This window comes from Bufo bufo, chromosome 9 (assembly GCF_905171765.1).
Source record: "Bufo bufo chromosome 9, aBufBuf1.1, whole genome shotgun sequence".
NCBI classification, from domain to species: Eukaryota; Metazoa; Chordata; class Amphibia; order Anura; family Bufonidae; genus Bufo; species Bufo bufo.
The window spans coordinates 55,553,833-55,576,321 of NC_053397.1; the positions used below are offsets into that span (position 1 = coordinate 55,553,833).

General features: G+C 44.3%; 1 protein-coding gene across 6 annotated transcripts in view; it reads left to right on the forward strand.

Annotated features, from left to right (window-relative positions):
* The window catches only part of ZNF644 (zinc finger protein 644), a 67,915-nt gene that overhangs the window by 19,960 nt on the left and 25,466 nt on the right, over positions 1-22,489 (forward strand). For 2 of the 6 annotated variants that reach the window (XM_040408400.1, XM_040408401.1), the window contains exon 3: positions 3,872-4,040. The exons of the other annotated variants lie outside the window; for them this stretch is intronic. The gene's annotated coding sequence lies outside the window, so the exon portion shown is untranslated. The remainder of the gene's footprint in view (positions 1-3,871; positions 4,041-22,489) is intronic. 6 annotated transcript variants of the gene reach the window in all.

The window sequence follows — 22,489 nt, forward strand, 5'->3', positions numbered from 1 at the left end:
GCAGCACCAGTATGCTGGGAAAAACTGTGAACTGGGATGAATAGGCACTGCAACCCCTTCATTCTAATTTTTGGTAGGCTCCCAGAGCAGACAGCTCCATCTACTACGTAGTAGTCTGAGATCATCACTGCAGCTCTGCTGAAGTCAGTGGGGGGCAGCAGCACGCTGCATTGGCCATTACAAAGTGAATAGTCCTGTCTGCTTCTGATGCTGAAGCTATTGCCGAAAATCTTTTTGGTAGGGGTGCAGGGTGTTGGACATAGGGTAGGCCATAACTTAATTAAAGGTGGACAACACCTTTTCAAACGGGTTATCCAAGAAAATTTATAAAGCCCTAAAATGACTTAAATTATTTTACTGATATAGTTATTCCTAATTAATAGGCCTAGACTTGCAGACCTGCTCTCTGTTCTTCCAGTCAGGGAACCTGGGGATTCTTGAGCTCTGACCCCGATTTCCTGGCAAGTAGCGCTTCCTTTCGGATAATCGTCAGGATGCTCTGCTTGTCTAATTCCAAGACCACTTGAATCCATGTCATGACCAGGTTGCCTGTGACTCCACCAGTAATTTGACCGATTTTTCAGGGATTTAAACTTTTTTTTTTTTTTTTTTAATTAGCAACTTGATCCCAAGCCTCACCATCCCCCTTCCTTCCAGTAGACCCTTTCTTATGTGTATGCATTTATATGGTATAGCATGTATAAAGCTTATCACATTTCCTAGATCAGCAGTATGAAAATTAAGGAGATTCTTAAAGGGGGTATTCCCATTACAGACAATGGGGGCATATTGCTAGGATACGCTCCCATTGTCTGATAGGTGCGGGTCTCACCTCTGGGATCCGCACCTACATCAAGAACGGACCTGGGAGAGTTGTGGCTGGGAAACCCGGGGTCCGGCCAACACCAAGCGCTGCTCCCATACAAGTGAATGGGAGCGCACCTCGCATGCACGGCCCCCGCTCCTATTCATTTTTATGGGGCCGACAAATAGCCGAGCCAGTGCTCGGCTATTTTCGGCGGCCCCATAGAAATAAATGTAAGGCGGCTGCGTATGCACAGTGCGCCCTCCACTACTTTCACCGCTCCGTTCTCGGTGTAGGTGCGGGTCCCAGAGGTGGGACCCGCACCGATCGGACAATGGGGGCATATCCTAGCGATATGCCCCCATTGTCTGTGATGGCAAAACCACTTTAAAGGAACCTGTTACCGCAGGCAGCATAGTGTAGTTCTTGGTCCGCTGATTTCAGTGGGGCGGTCACTTCTGGCCAGCAGTGGTACTTTTAGCATACTGACAGGTTGAACCCTGCAATGTGCACCAGGGGAGATGGGTCTGATAAAGCTCGCTGACCCCACTTCCCCCCCACCCCCAAAATGGAGTAGCAGATTTCTTTCCTATGCACAGCAAGAGGGGAAACCTGTAAGTTCTCTTCAGAAGGCAGGGTGGGGACAGAGGGCCCCATCGGACTCCTCTCCCTGTGACGTGCTCTGCTGGGTTCAGAATGTCGGTTCTCTAAGAGTAGTGACTGCCAGGCCAGAAGTGACCACCTGCTGAAATCATTGGCTCCGTCAGTGAAGGTCGCATAGTAGAGGTGACAGGTTCCCTTTAAGACAGTTTTACACAAGCTGATTGATGAGGCATTTATTGGGAACAAGAATTGCTTATGGTTAAGCAGAGGTGAGAGCTGCATTAACATGTAGCGCGCTCATCTGTATAGGGACAAGCAATCTCTGCTCGCTTTTTCCCATAGAGAATTATTTGCTGGCAGCAGATTTCTGATGCAGTTTAAAGCCTTTAGCCAGTAGATCTGCATGTGGTTTAGTCCTTTTGCAATTTAGTTGGTCTAATTAGCAATTTTACAGAGTGGAACCAGCTCTAGCGGTGTCCTGGATAGATGTTAGAGCAGTCACTAAAGATCAAAATGAGTCTGGGGGACGCATTTAGTCCGGGAACCCAGGCCACAGTAAAGGCTGGATTACACAGCCCAATTTAACAGGCGATTGGCGAGAGGGAAGTTTTCCTTCCCGATAATCGCTTGCTTGCTAGCGGAGGAGACCGCTGCTTTTACATGCAGCAATATCCTCCTCAGTATAGGGCGCAGCGATCATTAATGCCATTGATCTTCCCTACACTGAATCATTGTTTGCTGGCAGCAGATCATGATTACACACCACAATCTGCCGCCTGCAGACAATGTTTTTTTTTTTTTTTTTAACCTGTCGATGAGCAAGCGTTTCGGCGGCAGTATTAGACTGCTAGAATAGATGATCGCCAACGAGCATTACTATGTAAAAGACTGGGCTAGCGAAACTCTAAATGCCATGTCCCATCACCTTGGAACGGAGTAGCCATCGCAGGTCCTTGGTGGTACCTGGGACCTCAGCTTACTCACACCCACCAAAATTTTCTTCAGATTTTTATTATTGACTAAAAGTTTGTTCCGTTAAAACAATTTATCCTCTCTGCGCGAGATGCGCGATAGGGGTCTGATCGTTAGGTCTCCTGCTAATAACGGGGGCCTGTGCTTCCCAGTTTGAACAGAGGGGTGGTCAACCATTCCCGCTTCTGCACTTTTCAGTTCTATGCGGCTGCAGAAAATAGAGCACCAGCTCTGTCAGTCCCATAGAGTTGAATGGAGAAGCAGACACGCGTGCGTCATGTCTGCCGCTCCATTCGAGTGAGGAGCACAGACCCACATTCTTGTGATAGTTGGTGGCCCGGCCCCAGTGGTCAGACACCACCACAGGATAGGGGATAACTTGTCATAATGGGACAACCCTTTTAAACGCAAGAATTGTATTTAAAACTAGACTTCTGTTCTACTTTTATTGTCCACTTGGTGGCACTATAGACCATAATATGAAAAGCTTTGTGTTACGGAGATTGATTGTCATATTCCATTGTAAAGCTGTCAGAATGTAGGTTTTGTCTTTTGGTTATTAAGGCTCTGTTCACATCCGCTTTGTGGCTGGCAGAAGCCACCATGCTATGCCCAGTTCATCAGATGACAGCGCCGGTGCCCGCCGAATTCTACTGAACTGGTCCCATTGTTTAGCTGCAGTGGAGCCTCCAACACCAATCTCCAAATGCATTACTTAATCTGTACACATTTCACTTTAGTGATCTATTCTTCATTCATCTCTAAAGCTAAATTGTAAACTTTCCTGTTACCAGTGCATTGTGGGAGATGGCAGAAGATAACCTGCAATTTTTAAGGACCATCTGCAGGGTCTTGAAAACCAACTGTGTCTGTGAATGTAGAGAAAAATGTGGAATAACTAAATCGGTACAACAGACAATTCAGCAAAGTATCCTCCATTACACAATTGGGATTCGGAGCCCGTTACTGGCCGTCCTGCATGTGCTTTATATTGCTGGAGCTCTGACCAACCATCAGACCTATAGTGTACATATAAAAGTATTACATATAAAAAGTTCACATACAAAGTAAATTACCAGAGAAGTGTGACGAGTCCGGTGGTATCCCTGTGCAGTGCACTGGCCTCCGCTTCATCTACATTTGCGCTGACTATGGTTATTGACATACCGCACACATGGCGTGTGAACCTTTTTTTATACGTTACATGTCTTGTACTGTAAAGCACAGCAGTATAACATGCCAGTGGCTTAGGGTGCGGAAATCCAAGAACTGGTTCCCTTAAAACAGTTACTTTTTATGTTAAACATTAATTTTACTCCTAAATAAAAGTTACACAGTTGCTCCTTAGCATTCTTATGACAATATGCTACTTTCTCATAATGTGGGGTTTATAACAAAGGTCATTTGTTTTTTCTACACATGTTTAGGAAAAGCTTTTGGCGTTTTAAGGGTGCCTTCACACACAGCAGATTTTATTTTTATTTTTTGCAGAAATTTCTGAGAAACACTTTTGATCCATCTGAATAGGGGCAAGCACAATGGATTTCTTCAAGACCCATTCAGATGAATAGAACCGATTTTCAGTCACAGAAAATCTCCCCAACAATGTCTGCCGTGTGTGAAGGCAAACTAAATGGCATGTGTCTAATCTCGGCTGCAGGTGAGTTGTGCCACCCTAGTAGGATTGAGGCTGGGGGGCTGAAGAGTCCATCTGAGACATACATAAGGAGCTTTCCTTGATTTATACCTCTGATGGAAACCGCCGACATACAGTACAGACCAAAAGTTTGGACACACCTTCTCATTCAAAGAGTTTTCTTTATTTTCATGACTATGAAAATTGTAGATTCACACTGAAGGCATCAAAACTATGAATTAACACATGTGGAATTATATACATAACAAACAAGTGTGAAACAACTGAAAATGTCATATTCTAGGTTCTTCAAAGTAGCCACCTTTTGCTTTGATTACTGCTTTGCACACTCTTGGCATTCTCTTGATGAGCTTCAAGAGGTAGTCCCCTGAAATGGTTTTCACTTCACAGGTGTGCCCTGTCAGGTTTAATAAGTGGGATTTCTTGCCTTATAAATGGGGTTGGGACCATCAGTTGCGTTCAGGAGAAGTCAGGTGGATACACAGCTGATGGTCCTACTGAATAGACTGTTAGAATTGGTATTATGGCAAGAAAAAAGCAGCTAAGTAAAGAAAAACGAGTGGCCATCATTACTTTAAGAAATGAAGGTCAGTCAGTCAGCTGAAAAATTGGGAAAACTTTGAAAGTAAGGGCTATTTGACCATGAAGGAGAGTGATGGGGTGCTGCGCCAGATGACCTGGCCTCCACAGTCACCGGACCTGAACCCAATCGAGATGGTTTGGGGTGAGCTGGACCGCAGAATGAAGGCAAAAGGGCCAACAAGTGCTAAGTATCTCTGGGAACTCCTTCAAGACTGTTGGAAGACCATTTCAGGGGACTACCTCTTGAAGCTCATCAAGAGAATGCCAAGAGTGTGCAAAGCAGTAATCAAAGCAAAGGGTGGCTACTTTGAAGAACCTAGAATATGACATATTTTCAGTTGTTTCACACTTGTTTGTTATGTATATAATTCCACATGTGTTAATTCATAGTTTTGATGCCTTCATAGTCATGAAAATAAAGAAAACTCTTTGATTGAGAAGGTGTGTCCAAACTTTTGGTCTTTACTGTATGCCAACGTATAAGCATACAGTGGCATTAGTCAGCCATTGAATCCCGTTTTTTATAAAATAAAAAAATGCAGAAGAATTATGCTTTCCGATGCCTGCTGACCCAACTAAAGCCAAAAGGACATCATCTTGGTATAAGCTTAAAGGGGACCTTTCATCTGTTTTACTTATAGGAGCTAAATACCTGTACTTGGCGGCACAGCCAGGGAGAAGGAGACACCCATTGAGAAACCCTGGCGTCTCCTCCTCCCTGTACCGATGCACAGTATTTACATACTGAGCGCTAGAACTTCAGGAGGGCGCAGCAGGGCCTAGGGGCGATGTTTAAAAAGTAAATAAATTAGTGGCAGCATCTATGGGGGGTACCCTGCAAGTACAGGTATTTAGCTCCTATAAGTAAAACAGATGATAGCTCCTCTTTAATTTTGTAACACACATAGGGGCACATTCATTAAGACTGACATTTTAGATGCCTGTCTTAATAAAGTCCTAAGCTGGCAGTGGATCCGTCGGAGTTATGAAGAGGCGCAGGCCTCTCCATTACTGCCGTGGATCCTCCGCCAGTTTTAAATGTAACAGTGTCTGATTGCTGCACAACTAACCGTTGTCTGCGCTCAAAATCCTCCTAATATTGGCTTATTTCTGTATAATGACCCCCATAGTGTACAGCGCAGTTTCACTGAGTGTTTTCTACTGTGGAGCATGCTCCATGCCAAGGCATCAGGAGGTATGGACAGTACAGTCCTATGGAAATTGGAGTGTCATTTTATAGCTCAATGCAACTGAAAGGTTGTGTAAATGTCCATTCACATGACCGTATTTTCCGTCCACATCCGATCTGCATTTTTTGTGGATCAGATGCAAACCTATTCATTTCAATGGGGGTAGCAAAAGATGTGCTGTCATCATCCGCACGTCCGTTCCGAGGCCCCGAAAAAGCATAGAAGATGTACTAATCTTTTCCGTAATGCGGATCTAACAAAGAGCTGAATGTGCAGGACCGCAAAATGTGGGACAAGGGCGGACGGTATCTGTGTTTTGCGGATCCACAATATGGATACGGTTGTGTGAATAGCCACTAAAACTGTAATATGGTCACATTGAAGTTGAAGTATGAATGGGAATCTTTAGGGTTTAGTGGGTCGTACGTGGCTTATTTTATTTTTAAACAAATGTGTGAGTTGGTAATTATTGAAGTGTATTCTTAACGGATGTCTCTGCGTTGGTAAATGTAACTTTAAAATTGAGTAGTAATAAGCAAAAACTTGTTAGCAGCTTTAATGAGTGTTGAATCACAGCTAGAGGAAAAATGTATTCATTTGTTAAGATGTGATAAAAAAAAAATGCTTACTAATGATTCTGGGTAAATGTTAGTTTTTCTCAACTCCTAGGCCGCCTGCTCACGTTGCTGAATATGCAAGGTTTTTCCACGCAGGTTCCTGTGTGGAAAAACCGTAGCGTAGTACAGTTCCAGCAACCTGTATGAGATTACATAAATCTCACCTACACTTTGCAGATTTTTTTTCTGTGCGGAAATTGACCTGTCGTGCGAAATTTCTAAATCCTCAGCATGTGAATTATGTTTGCCATTTTAAGCTGCAGATTTAACTCTTTTTCAATAAAAGGGTAAGATCTGCGGAAAAACCGCATCTGATCCAGACAGAAAAAACTCCTATTAATTGTGAATTTTGGTGCGGATATGGTACAAAATTGCTCATAAATCTGCACGGAAATACTCACCCCCCCCCCCCCCCCCCCCCCCAATAGAACCTTACGGTTGGCCCCCTCTAATAAATTTTCTGCTTCTAGTGTTTCTGAATTATCAGGTACCAGATTAAAGGTGGCTTCCCAGGGTTTTGACTGGACAGTAAAAACATTAAAAAAAAATTCTCAGAATACATTAAAGGAATATTATCTGTAGTACTGCAGGTGAGGTCTGAATTGGTAGTTAACATTTTCCATAGTGTCCTTGTTTCCCCCTCTGCACTGACAAAGTTCAGCTGAAATACAATGTCTGGACTGCTGAGCTCACACTCGGGAGGTTCTCTTCATTATATTTGCGCAGCTCTGCAGTCCGGACAATGTACTTCAGCAGAGCTTTGCCAATGAGAATGTGAGGGCAGTATGAGGGTCAAACATGTCAATCCGGACTCCTCAATAGTGGTCCTCAGTCCAGCTGACAGATTCCCTTAGGCTACTTTCACACGCGTTTTGGGCGAATCCCTTCATGAATCTGCAAAAACGGATACGTTTCAATAATACAACCACATGCATCAGTCATGAACGCATCCAATTGTATTATCTGTAACATAGCCAAGACGGAACCTCATGAACTCCATTGAAAGTCAATGGGAGACTGATCCGTTTTCTATTGTCAGAGAAAACTGATCTGTCCTCATTAACTTACATTGTGTGCCAGGACGGATCCGTTTGGCTCAGTTTCGTCAAGCAGACAGCAAAACGCTGCTTCCTTGGCCTGCCCTGCAAGTCCCTTGCTTCATCCACAGGACCGGCCGATATCCCGCGCGTGCGCAGTGCACGGTTGGTCTGCACTTGCGAGCCCTCATTTGCATATGGATTATTAAACGTAGTTTTTCCTGCTGGTTAAAGTCAGAAGAAAATTACAAAGGTACCATTTGAATCATGGATAGGTATGCTAGAGAGCTATGTAAGTGGTGTATAACGTCATATTTTGGTGACAGACTCCCTTTAACTTATGACGAGGTGCACGACTTCTCATAAACTGGGGACAGCCTCCAGCAGTCCGTGCATCAAAACCGAAGTCTTCCTGGCTTCATTTGCACAAGGCAACTGGTGTAAATTAAGATACATTTGTCCCAGCTGCTTGTCACACCCCTTTATGGAAAGTGGAGAGGGTGGCGTAAAAACTGGGAGATGCTAATATTTTTTAAGTCGCAAGCTATTCCATTTCTAGAAAATTAAAGGCCTTCTGAACCTTAAAATTTTTACTGGCCAGCCATCCCCTTCAATTGAATATTCAGCTTTCAACATAACTTTATAAAGCCTGGGCGTAGGCGTCACTATACCTTTTTATGACCGTTTTTCTTTAGTTAAAGGGGCTTTCTGGGGCTTAAAGGGGTTGTCTCATCTCAGACAATGGGGGCATATCACTAGGATATCCCACCAATGTCTTATAGGTGTGGGTATCACCACTGGGATGCACCTGCATCGGGAACGGAGTCCCGGTGGCTGGAGGACTCCGGTCCGGCCACCACCAAGCGCGCTCCCCATAGAAGTGAATGGGAGCGCACCGTGCATGACTGGCCACCACTCCCATTCACTTCTATAGGCTCAACGGAAATAGCCGAGCATTGTTGATGGCCCCATAGAAAATAAATGGAGGGTGGCTGTGCATGTGCAGTGTGCCCTCCACCACTTTCGGGGCTATGTTCTCGATATCTCGTAGCGATATGCTTCCGTTGTCTAAGATGAGACAACCCCTTTAAGTACTGATGACCTATTCTTCAATTCGGCCATCAGTATCCGATAGATGGAGGTCCAACTCCTGGCACCAGTGGCGTACCTCCAATAGAGGCAGACCACACGGCTGCTATAGGGCCCGTGGGGAAAAGGGTCATGTAGTGAACCAAAGTACCCGCCCCCTAATTACGCTCATTACTGTCCAGCTCCAGTATAGTGTCCCTATCATTAGTGGAGAAAATTAAAGGACCTGTGATGTCATCACAAGTCCTGTACATCTAGAAGAGGAACTGCAGAGCATCTTCACAGGTTCTTTAACCCCCAGCAGATTGGAGAAGAACTGCAGGAAGAGCTCTCCAGTGAGACTAGAATGGAGTTGTAAGAGGAGGTCCTCCTTTCTCTTCATTTGCACTATATATATATATATATATATATATATATATATATATATATATATATATATATATATATATATATATATAATATATATATATATTAGTTATAGTTCCTGGCACCTCCACAACAGCACTCACAGGAGGGTGTTCCCACCCCCAGGACAGGAAGCACATTATTTAAAAAGGCCTCCTGCCCTTACCTATTCAGTTGTTGTTTCCTGTCCTCGGGATGCGTGGAAGCCTCTCCTGGAGTGCCAGGAATGATTTCTTCTCCCCCAGCCTTGATTCCTTTCCCCACACTTTGTGGGAGGGCTGGAGCAGGAAACAGAAACCCCGGGGACGCACCGCCTCCCTTACCCGTTCCTAGGTGTAAGCCCTGCGTGCAGGCTGCCCCGGGCTCGCGATACTCCTGGGTAAGGGGAGATTGCGCGCGATCAGATGCGCTGAGATCACCAGGTGAGATTCTCCTTGGGCGGGAAGTTTAAAAAGAGTGAGGAACAGTCTGTTCTATTCCTTTATCACTGCCAGCAGCATGCTTACCCCGGGGGACGCGGACTCGGCAAGTAAGCCTGGAGATCCCGTTACCTCTGCCCGGTAAGCCTCCTCCCCGGTGGGGGTTTTATTTTATTTCTCCCTGCTTTTATTTTTCTCTTCTATATGCCTAATGATTATGCACTGCGGTTGGCTTCTTCATTTCATGGTGGCAGTGGTGTTTTCCCAGTATTTAACCCCTGGTGTAGGTCATGGTCCTTTTCATTTTCTTGCCCTACAGTCCCTTTTATTTTTTCCTTAGGGCCCAGAGACCATGGCACCTAAACCAGCTGGGGGAGATTCGGGACGCATGAAGTGCGCTATCTGCAGGAAGACTTTTTCCTCTAAAACCAAAGTATTTATGTCCAAAATGTACCGAGAAGGTGGTCACAGATCAGGTCACCATCCTTCCTTAATTCCATGAGAGCTATAATTAAGGAAGAAGCAAATGCGGCGGTGGAATCAAAGATGACACCTCAATCCCCACGCCCATCCACGTCTTATAGAATCTTTACTTCTGACTTGGGGCTTTAGCTGGATAAAGGAGAGCTTGTATCTGATCCAGACTCTGCTCGGGATGATGGCTCGGGGAAAACCCTTGTTTCTGCCTGAAGAGACTGACTGTCTTCTTAAAACTATAAGAGCCACTATGGACATTGAGGAGGTGAAAGAAACTCAATCCGTACAGGATCAAATGTTCCAGGGGCTGGGGGAAAGAAGAAGAAAGGGTCTTCCCCCATCCATAACAACATAAAATCCCTGATATCCAAAGAATGGAGAGATCCTGAAAGAAGAACTGTGACGAATTCCTTTAAAAGGAAATATCTCTTTGCGGAGACCGAATCTAATCTGTGGGACAAAACGCCAAATATCGATGCCCTGGTTGCCCGCATTTCAAAAAAAGACCTCTTTGCCGTTTGAGGACATGGGTCTCTTGCGAGATCCCATGGACAGGAAGTCTGAAAGTTTATTCAAGAAGGCCTGGGAAACAAATACTGCTATGCTGCGTTCCAGTATTGCTTCTACCTGCACAGCCAGATCTCTATCAGTCTGGCTAATCAGTTAGAAGAGCACTTAGCAGCTGGTACCCTGAGGGATGAAATCTCATCTTCCCTTCCTGTATAATAATAATAATAATAATAAAAATAAAAAACTTAATTTTTTTTTTAACAGATGCATCTGCCTTACTAGTTAGTTTTTCCGCCAGGTCAGCTGCTCTATCCAATGCGGCTCGTAGAGCAATCTGGCTTCGTACATGGTCTGCTGACGCCTGGTCAAAAAAGCGTCTTTGCTCGATCCCCTGTGAAAGGGCCTCGAATAAGAAAAAAGGATTTCCCCTTGAAAACCGTTACTTTCATCAAAGACGGTCCTTTCAGAACCAGAAAAAATCGAGGCTGGATCAGAAGAAGAAAGACGGGTCAAGGAGGTTGCAGCCTTCTAGGGGCAGAGGAAAAAAAATTCCTATTCAATCCTGAAAATTCCTCCCGTCCCACACAATGACGGCACATGCCATGTCTGGGGAAGATTAACTTTCATCACCTCAGCTTGGGAAAAAATAGGAGCCTTCCTGTTAGTAGTATCTACCCTAAAAGAGGGCTTAAAACTAGTGTTTTCATCCCCTCCCCCAGATCGATTTTATCATAAACAAGAAGCTACCTCAAAAAGAATAACAGTCTTGTCTAGAATTAGAAGTCTCTTCTCTTGTAAACAAGAAGGTACTCCTTCCGGTTACGGTAGATCAGTACGGCGAAGGTTTCTATTCTCCAATATTTCTGGTACAAAAGACAAACGGAACCTTCCGTTTTAATAATTTAAAATCCCTCAACAGATCCATCATATCCAAACAATTCAAGATGGAAACTAGAAGATCCGCCATCAATTTACTCCCTCAGGACTGTTTTATGGCGACCATGGACCTCCAGGACGCTTACTATCCTGTCCCAATATGTCAGACTCGTCAAAAGTATTTAAGAATCGCTGTCTTCATGGGGGACCAACTACACCATTTTCAGTTCGGAGCCCTCCCATTCGGACTCTCCTCTGCTCCAAGGATTTTTTTTTTAAAGATCGTGTCAGAAGTCATGGAGTGCCTACATCTAAAGCAGATTCTGATTGTTCCATATCTGGACAACTTCCTGATTGCTTCACCCTCAGAGGAAGTTCTACGTACCCACCTCTTTCATGTGAAGAAGTGCTTTACCACCCTGGGGTGGATTATAAAATTCAAAAAATCAGACCTATCTCCAGACCGAAAGAAGCTCTTCTTGGAAGTACTCTTAGATTCTCATCTTCTAATATCCTTTTTACCCCTAGAAAAAAGAAACAATCTACTTCAGAAAGTATCTCAGTTCTGCAGCCAGAGGACTTCCTCCATCAGGAACATTATAACCATCCTAGGCCTTCTGACGGCTACAATCCCGTCAGTCAGATGGGCTCAGTCATACGAGGATTATTCAAGCCTTCCTCTTATTCTCCTGGGACGGAACAAATTCAGCCCTAGAAAAAATGCCTTCTTATCCCAAATTCCGTAAAAAGATCCTTGATGTGGTGGAGAGTGGAAAAGAACTTTCAGACGGGTGTCTATTGGCGGCAAGATAAAACTATGATCGTATCCACACACGCAAGTAGTTCGGGATGGGGCGGCCATTCAGAAGGGAGAATAGTTCTGGGCTGTTGGGGAAAATGTTAGTCTTCCTCCAATCTAAGAGAGCTCACAGCCATCTACAAAGCCATCGTCTCTCTTCACACTCCCTCGTCTCCAAAACACATAAAGGTGTTATCAGACAACTCCACAGCAGTATGCCTACCTGAACAAGCAGGGAGGGAACAGAAGCCGTTCCCTAGGGGCAGTGTCTCGGGACATTATTTTTTCTGGGCAGAAAGAAATCTCTTTTCTTTAACCGCTGTTCATGTGAAAGGAGAGAACAATGTAATAGCTGACTTACTCAGCCGCCGGACTTTGAAGTAGGGAGAATGGTCCCTGAATTCTCAAATAATTCAACAAATCTGCAAAAAATGGGGAGATCTAGATCTATTTGCCACAAGGGGCAACAGGCAGATCAAAAGATTTTGCGCTCTCTCTACCAACAGGACCAACCGTTATGGGTAGACACACTATCCCAACAATGGCCGAAAGCTCTTCTTTATGCTTTCCATCCCTTCAGTTTGATTCCATGAACTCTAATGAAGGTAGAGTAGGAAGGAGCCCAGTTAATATTCATTGCTCCATTGTGGCCAAGGAGGTCTTGGTTCCCCCTACTGCTCAGGCTGTCTGCGGGAGTATTCTGGACCCTTCCAGCTACCCAGGACCTTCTCCACCAAGGACCAGTATTTCATCCCAGGATAAATCGGCTCAACCTGACCGCCTGGCGGCTGAACGCCTTGCCTTGAAGAAAAAAGGGTTGACTGATGCAGTAATCTCTACAATGATGTTGAGCCGAAAGCCCATAACATCAAAAATGTATTTAAGAACCTGGAAAGCTTTTTTGTCCTTCTCAAATCACCTTTCTCCAGACATTCCTCAAATTCTAAGTTTCTTGCAGTTGGGATTAGATAAGGGTCTCTGGCCTGCAACTCTCAAGGTGCAGGTTTCAGCTTTAAGTGCCTTTCTGGATAAAAGACTGGCAGACTCCGCACTCATCAAGCGTTTCTTAAAGGGGGCGACACGAAGTTTACTGACCTGAGCTTGGTCCTCTCAGTCCTAACGGAACCTGAGTTTGAACCAGTTGAACAGATTTCTTTAAGGATTCTTACCTACAAAACTGTTTTTCTTGTAGCAATAACAACTGCTAGGAGAATGGTGAAATTCAGGCGTTCTCTCGCAAGCCTCCATATCTTAAGGTCCTGGACGACCACATAGTTCTCAGACATTGCCCTGGTTTTCTTCCCAAGGTGGTTTCCAGGTTTCATTGTGAACAGGAAGTTTTGTTACCTTCCTTCTGTCCATCTCCAACTTTGGAAAGAGATAGGAAATTCCACAACCTGGATGTGAGAAGGAGCGGGTTATCCTACCTGCATACCACCAGTAACTTCAGGCAGTCAGACAATCTCTTCCTCCAATTCCAGGGTCCAAATAAGGGACAGGCGGCCAGCAAATCATCTATTGCAAGATGGATCAGAGATGTTTATTGCCTTTGCTTATGTCCAAAAGAATCTTCATCCTCCTTCCGGGATAAAACCCCATTCTACCAGAGCAGTGTCATCTTCCTGGGCGGAGTCTACTTCAGTCTCATTAGACGAGATCTGCAGGGCAGCCACGTGGGCAAGCCCTATGACTTTTTTCAATCATTATAAATTAGACATTCTTAAGAACAAGGACTTGTCCTTTGGCCACAGAATCCTTTCTGCCGTGATCCCTCCCTAATATTTATTACTCTGTTAATCCTCCTGTGAGTGCCGTTGTGGAGGCACTCCACAAAAAGGGTTAATTACTCTTACTGGTAATTGGTTTTTCCCATAGCCTCCACAACGGCACTTGGATTTCCCTCCCTTTTTTCTCTCTTTTTCTCTTTTTGCTAATTATGTAATTTGTTAATGGTTAATACATATTTTTTGTTTCTTGCATCACTTCCGTGTCCTCTCTTATTGACTGTGTAGGTAAGGGGAAGAGGTCTTTTTAAATCATGTGCTTCTGCGTTGTTTCCTGTCCGGGGGGCAGGGACACCCTCCTGTGAGTGCCGATGTGGAGGCTATTGGAAAAACCAATTACCAGTAAGAGTAATTAACCCTTTTACTGCAGATAGTTACAACCACTATTACCTAATGTACATCACACAATAACCATAATGTATAACTTACAACATGTATCTGGACACAATGCACTATTATGCCTTGTACTTGTCACATCAGCACACTGCTCTATATAGTATATCCACAATGCATCTATTGAACAGTATAATAGATGCAGTGGACACAGGTATGTAGTATACCCAGCAGTGTACTGATATGTGAGGTATGAGCTACAATAGATGCAGTGTGTTAACCACCTCAGCCCCCCCCTAGCTTAAACACCCTTAATGACCAGACCACTTCTTACAATTCTGCACTACACTACTTTCACAGTTTATTGCTCGGTCATACAACTTACCACCCAAATGAATTTTACCTCCTTTTCTTCTCACTAATAGAGCTTTCATTTGGTGGTATTTCATTGCTGCTGACATTTTTACTTTTTTTTGTTATTAATCAAAACTTGTCATTTTTCACTTTCAGTTGTAAAATTTTTCAAAAAAAAACATCTATATATAAATTTTTCTCTAAATTTATTGTTCTACATGTCTTTGATAAAAAAAAAAATGTTTGGGTAAAAGTTATAGCGTTTACAAACTATGGTTTCCGCTTTTTGAAGCAGCTCTGACTTTCTGAGCACCTGTCATGTTTCCTGAGGTTCTACAATGCCCAGACAGTAGAAAACCCCACAAATGACCCCGGAAAGTAGACACCCTAAGGTATTCGCTGATGGGCATAGTGAGTTCATAGAACTTTTTGTCACAAGTTAGCGGAAAATGTTTTATTTTTTTTTCCTTACAAAGTCGCATATTCCACTAACTTGTGACAAAAAATAAAAACTTCCATGAACTCACTATGCCCATCACGAAATACCTTGGGGTGTCTTCTTTCCAAAATGGGGTCACTTGTGGGGTAGTTATACTGCCCTGGCATTTTAGGGGCCCTAATGCGTGTGAAGTAGTTTGAAATCAAAATGTGTAAAAAATGCCCTGTGAAATCCTAAAGGTGCTCTTTGGAATGTGGGCCCCTTTGCCCACCTAGGCTGCAAAAAAGTGTCACACATGTGGTATCGCCGTACTCAGGAGAAGTTGGGCAATGTGTTTTGGGGTGTCTTTTTACATATACCCATGCTGGGTGAGAGAAATATCTCGGCAAAAGACAACTTTTCCAAAAATTTTATACAAAGTTGGCATTTGACCGAGATATTTCTCTTACCCAGCATGGGTATATGTAAAATGACACCCCAAAACACATTGCCCAACTTCTCCTGAGTACGGCGATGCCACATGTGTGACACTTTTTTGCAGCCTAGGTGGGCAAAGGGGCCCAAATTCCTTTTAGGAGGGCATTTTTAGACATTTGGATCCCAGACTTCTTCTCACGCTTAAGGGCCCCTAAAATGCCAGGGCAGTATAAATACCCCACATGTGACCCCATTTTGGAAAGAAGACACCCCAAGGTATTCCATGAGGGGCATGGCGAGTTCATAGAAGATTTTTTTTTTTTTTGCACAAGTTAACGGTTTTTGTTTTTTCTCACAAAGTCTCCCTTTCCGCTAATTTGGGACAAAAAGTTCAATCTTTCATGGACTCAATATGCCCCTCAGCGAATACCCTGGGGTGTCTTCTTTCCAAAATGGAAACATTTGTGGTGTGTTTGTACTGCCCTGGCATTTGAGGGTCTCCGCAATCATTACATGTATGGGCAGCATTAGGAGTTTCTGCTATTCTCCTTATATTGATATATTTTTTTTTTTTTTTTTTTCGTTCAGCCTCTGGGCTGAAAGAAAAAATGAACGGCACAGATTTATTCATTCGCATTGATCAATGTGGATGAAAAAATCTCTGCCAAAAAAAGGAGGGGAAAGGGCGTCTGCCAGGACACAGGAGCTCCGCCCAACATCCAAACCCACTTAGCCCGTATGCCCTGGCATCACATGGTTTTTTATTATTTTTTTATATACAAAGTGTTTGCCAAAGCATATGAACACCGCCGCCCCCTCGGCTCATAAGCCTTGGCAAACGTATCTTTTACTGCAGAGGAGAAATCTCGTCTTGCAGCGCCGCATACACCGACTTTTGTGTAATCTGACAGCAGCGCAATGCTTCTGTCAGAATGCACATCAGTGCTGCAGCTAGTCGATCGGTTGGTCCACCTAGAAGGTAAAAAAAAAAAAATGAAAAAAACAGGCGGCAACGCAATAAATTTATTAACTTTATAATAACATTTGAACGGAACATATAAACTTTATTTAACTTTTTTGCTTACCTGTGTGTTTTTTTTTTGTTTTTTTTTTACCTTTTTATAGGACAAACCTCTCCTTCCCCATGGGACAATGTGCAAAGCGCAAATCGCCCAAAGATGTGGCGAAGTACATTATGCACTTTGTCCCAGGTGAAAGGAGAGGTTTGCAGCAGCTGTGAGTGAAAGGGCCCTAATAGCCCTGTGTGCCTGTCCTGGGAAACGCAATCCCTATGCTAAGTGTACCTGTGTGTGGTACTTCCGGAAACACTCCCCAAAGCATAGGGCAGGCAGTCAGGACAGAAATAGCGGGTGTCACGCCTTATTCCACTCCTGCTACAGACACGACATTTTTTTCGGGGTGGCGGTCGGTTTGAGGTACCAGCAACGACACTGGGGAAATGTCGCTCGTGTAGACGGCTCACTACACTGGTGGATGGGGCCACGGAACCTCTTGGATACAGGAGGTTCTCGATGATCTCTTCCTGAAATTTGAGGAAGGATCCTGTTCTCCTAGCCTTACTGTAGAGAACAAAACTATTATATGCAGCCAATTAAATTAAATATACAGACACCCTCTTATACCAGCGTCTGGTCCTGTGGGAAAGTAGATAAGGAACTAACATCTGGTCTTTCAAGTCCACCCCTCCCATGAGCAAATTATAGTCGTAGACACAGAGGGGCTTTTCAATGACACTGGTTGCTCGTTCAATTTGGATTGTCGTGTCTGCGTGAATGGAGGAGAGCATGTAAACGTCACGCTTGTCTCTCCATTTCACCGCGAGCAGTTCTTGGTTACACAAGGCAGCCCTCTCCCCCCTTGCAAGACGGGTGGTAACGAGCCGTTGGGGGAAGACTAGGTCGCGCGGTGCCACAGCAGCCAATCTGTTCTAGGAACAAATGCCTGAAGAGGGGCACACTTGTGTAGAAATTGTCCACATAAAGATGGTACCCCTTGCCAAATAAGGGTGACATCAAGTCCCAGACTGTCTTCCCACTGCTCCCCAGGTAGTCAGGGCAACCGACCGGCTCCAGGGTCTGATCTTTACCCTCATAGATCCGAAATTTGTGGGTATAGCCTGTGGCCCTTTCACAGAGCTTATACAATTTGACCCCATACCGGGCGCGCTTGCTTGGGATGTATTGTTTGAAGCCAAGGCGCCCGGTAAAATGTCTAAGGGACTCATCTGCGCAGATGTTTTGCTCAGGGGTATACAAATCTGCAAATTTGTTGTTGAAGTGGTCTATGAGGGGCCGAATTTTGTGGAGCCGGTCAAAAGCTGGGTGGCCTCTGGGACGAGAGGTGCTGTTGTAGCTAAAGTGCAGGAAACGCAGGATGGTCTCAAATCGTGTCCTGGACATAGCAGCAGAGGACATGGGCATGTGATGAATTGGGTTCGTGGACCAATATGACCGCAATTCATGCTTTTTGGTTAAGCCCATGTTGAGGAGAAGGCCCAGAAAAATTTTAAATTCGGAAACTTGGACGGGTTTCCACCGGACAGACTGGGCAAAAAAGCTTCCCGGGTTGGCGGCTATAAATTCAGTGGCATATCTGTTTTTTTCTGCCACAACGAAGTCCCGCTCCGCAGTCAAGAACAGCTCAAAAAACCCCAGTGCCGAACCGATCTGAGCTGTCTCAACCCGAACTCCAGACTGGGCGGTGAAAGGGGGAACTATTGGTGCTGCTGAAGTTGGGGGCTGCCAATCAGGGTTTGCCAACTCCTCAGGGATTGTAGGGGCTCTACGGTCCAGGATGGGCTGCGCTGCTGGTGTATGCCTCACCACGTAATCCGACAGCGCCAGCCCCACTCTGCTGCCCTTGAAGCGGATCCTGCGCAACCTGTGGTCTAGCAACACGGGGCTGGGTACGCCTGGTGCTATCAGGGACCTCAACCTCCTCGTCCGAACTTTGGGTCAGACTGCCACTGCTTTCTACAGGTTAATATTCTGACCCGCTAGATTCATCAGATGAGGGTTCCCATTCCTCATCCGACTGGGTCAGAAGCCTGTAGGCCTCTTCAGAAGAATACCCCTTGTTTGCCATTTGGTCAACTAAATTTAGGGAGTATTCCCTGAGACTACCCTAGAAAAAAAGCAAGCCTTGGGAGGCTATCGAAGTACCGGAGGCCGCTGCGATTGATAAAAATATCAAAACTGATTTTTTTTATCGCCGCAGCGCTTGTAAAGTGATTGTGCAGTGATCAAAAAAAATAAAAACATTTTGTCACTGCGGCGGGGCGGGCGTGGGTGAACGCACGTGTGGGCGACCGATCAGGCCTGATCGGGCAAACACTGCGTTTTGGGTGGAGGGCGAACTAAGGTGACACTAATACTATTATAGATCTGACTGTGATCAGTTCTGATCACTTACAGATACTATAACAGTACAAATGAGTATTAGCGATACGCTAATCAGCGAATCAGTGACTGCGGTGGGCTGGGCGCTAAACGATCGCTAACTACCTAACCAAGGGGCCTAAACTATCCTAAAACTATCAGTCAATACCAGTGAAAAAAAAAATGTGACAGTTTACACTGATCACTTTTTTCCCTTTCACTAGGTGATTGACAGGGGCGATCAAGGGGTTAATTGGGGTGATGGAGGGTGATCTGGGGGCTAAGTGGGGTGTTGGTGGCTACTCACAGTGATGTGTGCTCCTCTGCTGGAACCAACCGACGAAAAGGACCAGCAGAGGAGCAGAGAAGCCATATAACACATTATATTTATAAATATAATGTGTTAGATGGCTTCTGATTCGATTTTTTTTTTTTTTTTTAAATCACCAGCCTGCCAGCGCCGATCATTGGCTGGCAGGCTGGTGACGAAATATTCCTAACTTTTGCCGGCCCGCGATGCGCATGAGCGGGCCAGCTTTGGCCGAAATCTCGCGAGAGGACGCACCGGCGCGTCCAGGAGGATACGATATGTATGTAGATAGATAGATAGAGAGATATATATATATATATATATATATATATATATTATGGTACGAGCTTTAATTTATACCTTACATATCAGTACTCTGCTGTAATATACTGGCTAATGGGAGGGGCTGATAATGGGGGCCCAGTGTGTAGGCCTGTGCCTGGCACATCATCTGTTTGGAGGCAGCCACAGTGTTGTGTTGAGCGCCGCAGCCTCTTCCTCGCCCTGCGATGTCACATCCGTTGGTCACATGCTCATCGTGCAGCTCGCTCCTGTTCAATTGAATCGGACTGATTTGCAATACCAAGGACAACCGCTGTACAATGCAACAGGCCATGCTTGGTATAACCATGGAAGGGCTGCATTGCTCATCTACATCTTCATGTTTCATGTCCTTTGGTGGTTAACGTGGCAGTCGTAGCGTTTAATTTACCATTTCCTGAAATAAATAGATACGTGATTCCATGGGAAAAATCAATTGTATTGTAAAAAGTGGTCATGTATGTGCCATTCCCAATGAGTTGGATGACACGCCCGTTGTATTGTGGCATGTTTTATCCATGGTCCGGTCTGTCGCATCTCCTAACACTTCTGTAGTAGTAAATACTTGTTTTCCCCATAATATATCAATTCTTGAACATCTCTTCTTAGAACCATGCTGTGCATTCCCTCAGTTATCCTTCCTGGAAATATGTATGTTGATAACTGGTTGTTGCCCTTCTGCCTGTCAAAGCAGTGTGTCCCCAAAGACTCTGACACTGCTTAGTTAGTTCTGACTGTAGGTACACATCCCACAGACCAAGGGAATCACAAAATCCATTCCTTCATTTCGGGGGGAATAACAGGAGCAGTACATAATTTAAGAATTATTTTTTAAAATTAGGACATGAGGTGGCAGATCCTCTTTAAACCCTTATCAGATGAGGGGATGAATCTGTGAGCGTCTTCATCAATGAGGTCGGTATCCGATGCCATGGCAAAGACCTTGGCAAGGCCGCGTTCACACTGAATTCTAGCAGACTGTCGGAGTTCACTGTGCGCCGGCGGACGCCCATTCACTATAATGGGATCCAGCAGGAATCTGACTGCTTTCCAGCATATACCCCCTGCTTGTGGACAGACAAACAATGCTGCGTTTTAGTTTTTTTTATCCATCCGAAAGCCAGGATATATGCCGGATATACTGTGAACAGAACAGAGTGCCGGAGCTCACGACGCTGATGTGAACTCGGCCTTATTTTTTTTCGAAAGGTCCATTTTTTAACATTTTTACAGCTTTACCACAGTACCATAGGTTGGCAAGTTATCGGCCTATGATGCAGAACTGTCTAGTTGCGTCAACCCCAATTCTGACTGTGGGTCACTCTTTACTTTGCTTTAGCGGAAGGAGGGGAACTCTGTTCTGATTACTGAACTCTCCATGATGGGGGACATTGGCAGCCCCCTTTTAAATCACCTAATCAGTTTTTTTTTTTGAGGAGTTATAGAATAATTATGTTAATATGCAATTATCACCTAATTTTCCTTGGCGGTAACCTCAAGGATCGCTTGAAGCGTTCATCCAAGCTGTCATTCAAGGACAGGTCACATTTCACCTTGAAGGCTCCCCTGTAGGGGTCCATTCACACGTCCGTTTTTTCTTTCCTGATCTGTTCCGTTTTTTTGCGGAACAGACCAGGACCAGTTCTGGACCCATTCATTTTCAATGGGTCCTGGAAAAAATCGGACAACACAATGTGTGCTGTCCGTTTCCGTTGTTCCGTTCCGCATGTCCGATTAAATATAAAACTTGTCCTGACCTCAGTATCTGAGGAAAGGGATTTAGGAGTAATTATTTCAGAAGACTTAAAGGTGGGAAGACAATGTAATAGAGCAGCACGAAATGCCAGCAGAATGCTTGGATGTATAGGGAGAGGTATAAGCAGTAGAAAGAGTGAAGTGCTTATGCCGCTGTACAGAACACTGGTGAGACCTCACTTGGAGTATTGTGCGCAGTACTGGAAGCCATATCTCCAGAAGGATATAGATACTCTAGAGAGAGTTCAGAGAAGAGCTACTAAACTAGTACATGGATTGCAGGATAAAACTTACCAGGAAAGGTTAAAGGACCTTAACATGTATAGCTTGGAAGAAAGAAGAGACAGAGGGGATATGATAGAAACTTTTAAATACATAAAGGGAATCAACTCGGTAAAGGAAGAGAGCATATTTAAAAGAAGAAAAACTACCACAAGAGGACACAGTTTTAAATTAGAGGGGCAAAGGTTTAAAAGTAATATCAGGAAGTATTACTTTACTGAGAGAGTAGTGGATGCATGGAATAGCCTTCCTGCAGAAGTGGTAGCTGCAAATACAGTGAAGGAGTTTAAGCATGCATGGGATAGGCATAAGGCCATCCTTCATATAAGATAGGGCCAGGGACTATTCATAGGATTCAGATATATTGGGCAGACTAGATGGGCTAAAATGGTTCTTATCTGCCGACACATTCTATGTTTCTATTCTTTTCCGCAAAAATCGGATCCTGGTACAATACAAAGTCAATGGATCCGCAAAAAACGGAAGACATTCGGATGTCATTACGTATGTCATCCGTTTTATGCGGATTCCTTTCCTGGAAATTACATTTAAATTTTTTTAATTATATTTTTTTTTTTAAAGAAATCCCAACAACTTTATTTGCTTATTGAAATTTATACATGTTTCCGTTTTTTGCGGATCCGCAAAAAACGGATGACATACGGAAACATTTTCAGGAACAATGGATCCGCAAAAAACGGACCGAAAATTGGGATATAGAAAAATACTGACGTGTGAATGTAGCCTAATTGCATTGTGATTACAGTAATATTTTCAGGTCTAATGGTACGACCACACAGCGAGGTTCCTGAAGCCAAAACCAGTAGTGATCTGTCCTTTTATACTTTCTCTCCTTTTTATGATCCATTCTGGATTTCGGCATCTAAAACTGCATTTGGGATGAGGACTTTGCGGGTTGTAAAAAGCAGTTCTAGGGTTATCAAATAAATGAAATTGGTGGCCATCGACCAGAAGAGTTCAGCTTTTCTAATTATAATAATAATCTTTATTTAAATAGCGCCAACATATCCCGCAGCGCTTTACAGTTCAGGGGTTCA